The 4,586-nt window shown below is 36.2% G+C and overlaps 1 long non-coding RNA gene across 1 annotated transcript in view; it reads right to left on the bottom strand.

Moving 5' to 3' along the window:
* LOC116687443 (uncharacterized) overlaps positions 1–3,770 on the bottom strand; it is a 19,946-nt gene extending 16,176 nt beyond the window's left edge. The window contains exon 1 of the long non-coding RNA XR_004331544.1: positions 3,633–3,770. This is a non-coding gene — a long non-coding RNA (uncharacterized LOC116687443). The remainder of the gene's footprint in view (positions 1–3,632) is intronic.
* Between the last annotated feature and the right edge of the window lie 816 nt (positions 3,771–4,586).

Genomic DNA, 4,586 nt, shown 5'->3' with positions numbered 1-4,586 from the left:
AACACCCCTACCTCCACCCCCACCCCCCCACAAACCCCATTTACTTACCTACACAGGACACAACCTTCCCCTGCTTAACCTTGAGCTCTTTGAGCTCTACTCTCCTCTTGAAATGGAGAAAGTCTAAAGTAATATGGCAAGGTGAAAAGAAAAACAAACTCATCATACGATCAAAAACACGCAACAAAGCCACAAAACCTACACAGCCATCCTGCTTCTGTGGTTCTATGTGGCAGCAGTGGTGGTGGGTTAGACTTTATTCGTGTGAGCATGTACTGTGTAAGAGTGCCACTGACTGCACATATGTACTGTATGAACGGCGTCTTTAGTGGCACCGGGAGGAGGACGATGAGGAGGGAGACACTGCTGAGGAGTAAAAATCACAAAACAGGACAGACTCGAAACTCCCCTTACACTTCCTCTCCTTAACAACAAAATTGTCAATACTGATAATAGTTTAAATTAAATTATAAAAACATTGTTATTATTATGATTCTGATTATTATTATTGTTATTATTATTGTTGCTCCTGCATGAATGTACATTACCCAAGTTTTATTTAAAAGGCTTTTAATTTTATTTCGTTCTGATGGGCTAGGTCTTCTGACTACTATTTTAAAGACGGCTTCTCTGAGTTCCTGGCCTGCAAAGTTCCCTCTTCTGTGTGGCATGAACATGTACCCGACTGTAAAAATGTATTTCATCCATAACAGAAATGTGTATTGAGGTGGTAGGGCTCAACTTGCACAGTTAGTTTTGCACCTGTCGGAAAAGAGGAACGCAAAATAATAATGATGATAGCATTTATGGGATATATTCTATAAATATAAATACATATAAATATATTTAGAGAGAGTTTATCTTTGTTTGTTGGCATGTTGCCTTGTTCCTGCTTCAATGGCTCAAAATACTTTGACTTATTTATGTCTTAAAGAGAATGTAATTTGTTTACAACCTCGTAGAGATAAACTTCCTGGTTTCTAGAAGGAGAGGAGGCAAAGTTGAAGCTCAGAAGGACAAGAGCTGTGTTGGTGAGTTATTACTGAAAAACCATGTGCTGGATTTTGCCTGCTATCTTTTCAAATATTGTAGATATTTAGAGGATTAACCAACAAAAAGAAACCAAAATATAATGGGATATGTAGTAAATGTGGAATCTTAGTATTACTCTATATGATTGTTGGGATCAAGTTTGAGTGGCTTGACTTTTCTAAACAGAGGCCTCCTTGTTGTGACAGAGGGGGAATATTTAATTTTTTTTTTCCACTTCTCTCTTTTTTATTGTGTTCCGTTATGTTTTTTCTGTGCTTCAGCACTGACCTGGGGTCAGGGCTCGAGTCAAAGGCTGATATCAGGACCTTTACAGTGAACTGTCTTCTAGATCTGCTTGTTCAAAGGACTTGATGATTTAAAAATATGTGTGACCATCAAAAAGGCTGCGATCAAGTCCTATTAGAAATCTGTTATATTTGGCTTATCTGTGCTGCATGGAAATCAGACTTTTGTTTTTGTTCAAATTTTTCTATATATTGTATGGGTTTTTTTTAAAATTTAATTTCTATTTATTTTTGGTTTAAAGGATTTCCGTTTCCTCTGGCAGAGTGACACACGCAGCCCCGCAAAGCTGTTGACATTTTTAACATCAAAAAAAAAAAAAGGAAAACCGACACAAAAAAAAGACAAATTACAACAAACATGGAATGTTGCTTTGACTCTTTTTCTATATATAAAAAATAAGATCCTTTTCTGCACTATCTGGTTATGAATGAAAATTTCTGTGGTGTAATTCTAGATGTGCTTTGTGTGTTTTAACCAAGCTTGTCTTCCTGCCGTCACAGAATATACAGTAACCTAGCATCTCAACTGTACTCACTAGTTGTAACTTTATTGTGCTTTGACCAATCAGACATTACCAGAGAAAAGTTACAGACTGCAGGCACATTTACCTAGTCTTATTGCACTCAGAAGGACAAGGCCACTTAACTAGCCTGTGCTATTGTTATTTCTATTACTAACCGAAGTCATTGGCAAGCATGACGTGAGGGGCTCATTATACAACTTTAAAAAATTGACGATTTTTCTACTTTACACAATACACTCCTATACACTACTACATATATACAATTACTTATCCAAACAGCTCTTTTTTCTTTTTTTCTATCCTCCTCTGTCATTTCCCAGTCGATCTGTCCATCTGGAGAGGGTGCACAATATTACTAGTCAGCTCAGGCGTGTTGAAAAAGTAACATGGATCATTTCATTTGAATAAAATCTTATTTAAGTTGGGAAAATACTGTCTGGATAATGATATTCTGCTTAAAAGCTGTTGATTTATTTAGTTTCCTTTCAATGTTTTAACTTGACAATTTATTTGTTTATTTGTCTGTAAAAAATTAAAAACAATAAACAAAACAAACAGTATTTTAAATTAAAAAAAGACTTACTGTAAGCCAACATTTTCCAAACACTTTTACATCCAGGAGGACATTCAGCTTTAAGAGGATGCAACGACAACAAGTTTGGATATAATCTTTGTAAATACAGCAATGAGTCTACTGAGGACAGAAACACCATGCGGACTGGTGTGAAAACAGGAACTCTTCCTGACTACGTCTACCATCATGCACCACAACGAGTCTTACTGCAGATACAGCTGTTTGGCTGTATGTAATCAATCAATCGCTGCTCCTGTCAGAAACACTTCAAAATATCATGATTACATCCAAATGATAACACATGTTGTAACAACCAATAATTATGTTAATGATGAACCAACGATAATGATGATTATGATTATGATGATATCAATGATACTTCTTGCAATATACTCTCACCTGCCTCGATGTACTGTATTTAGCCGCATGCAGTTTGTGGAACAAAGAAAAAGAGAAATGCCAACAGATAACTTTTTGGCATACTTAGCCATTTATGGGTAAGTGATTTAAATGTTCATCTTGTTTTTAGGATATTTTTTTTTTATCTATACAATAATTGTAAATAGAGAACTTATTGTCTTTGTTCATTTAATACTATGCAAAAAGTCATGCTTTTCTGATTGATACCCACCCTTAATCCTAGAGTGTGTTGCTGGAATGTTTGTAGTCTCAAAAGTCAGTAAAAACAATGTGATGTAAATTATTTTCTAGCTTGAGGAAAAAAGTTAAATGATGATGGAAATTATTATTATTATTATGATACCATGACGAGGATGATAATAATGGTGATGACAGTGGTGGTGATGATGATGGTGATAATAATAATTATGATGGTGATGATGATGAACTGTGACTCTTGCTGCTTGACTGTCCCATTTACCACACTCCTGACAGGAGCGCAAGTGAAAAACAATAAACAAAAAAAAAAAAAATGAAAATCACTTAATAAATCCCAGAGCAGCATGACCCAGCCTGGTGTGTCCTGGCCCCGTGTGACATGTCCTGTTCTGATTCGTTATGCTTCATCTTTCAGTGTACACTTTGATTGTTTTCCATTTTCATTGGTTTGTTTCCAAAGGTTCCCTTATATCAAATGTTTATCAGTGGGATTGTCGAAAAATGCTCTAGATGTGTGACAATCAGTGGCTCCCAACCTTTTTTTTGCCTTTCAAATGAGGCAATATTGGGGCATCCCACATTGTTGCATATCATTTCCATCTTTCTCCCCCCTGTTCTTGTCTGTTTGTACTTCTTCTCTCCAATAGGCAAAAAAAGGTGTTTTTCTAGCAAAGTGTGAATTTGAGATTGTTAGACTAGAACCCTGATGACGTACCAATATCCATTATTTTATTAGAAAACAATAAATAGATAGAGGACTAAAGGTCTGCAGCCACGAGAACGGTTCAATGAGGTTGTAGCCTACTTGAGCTTAATGCAAGGACAATGCAAACATGCTGATGTTCAGCAGGTAAAATGTTTACCATGTTCCCTGTCTTAGATTAGTGTTTTAGCATGCTGACATTTGCTTATTAGCACTAAACACAAAGAACAGCTGAGGCTGATGGGATTGTTCTTAGATTTGCAGCTATTTGGTCATGACCCAAAGTTTTGGACGAACAGAATGAAAGATGACGCTAGGTAAAAAGTCATCAAAATCAGTAGGATTCGTTCTCTAAGGACTATGAATGTCTTAACTTTTCATGGCAATCCATCCTGTAATTGAAGTTAGACCAAAGTTGTGAACTGACTGATTGCTATCCCAAGAATCACACATGACAAAAAAAAGCTTATTAGAAAAAAGTATCATGTATGTAGCAAACAACTAGGCTCTTTTAATATGTTATATGATACTGTTATCATGCTGCACATCTCACTGTAGTAGTTATACGCTATACTTGTCATACGCTACGTTTGCCAAGCTTCTGAGATTTTCAAGAGCTGTCTTCGGGTTAAATACATAAACATGACACATTTCTTCCCATGACAGAAAATTGCTGATGCCTGGAGCCTGCTAAAGTCGATTTGCACAGGATTGATCCCTTTCGGTTTTAATGGGGAGGAGGGAATGGTGTCTGAAGAACATCACAGTATTGACTAAATCTTCTTTCCACTTCATTTAAAAATATGCCTGCCAGTATAAGTCTTTTTTTT

This window comes from Etheostoma spectabile, chromosome 4, assembly GCF_008692095.1.
Source record: "Etheostoma spectabile isolate EspeVRDwgs_2016 chromosome 4, UIUC_Espe_1.0, whole genome shotgun sequence".
Taxonomy (NCBI): domain Eukaryota; kingdom Metazoa; phylum Chordata; class Actinopteri; order Perciformes; family Percidae; genus Etheostoma; species Etheostoma spectabile.
This window is presented reverse-complemented; position numbering and strand designations above follow the sequence as displayed.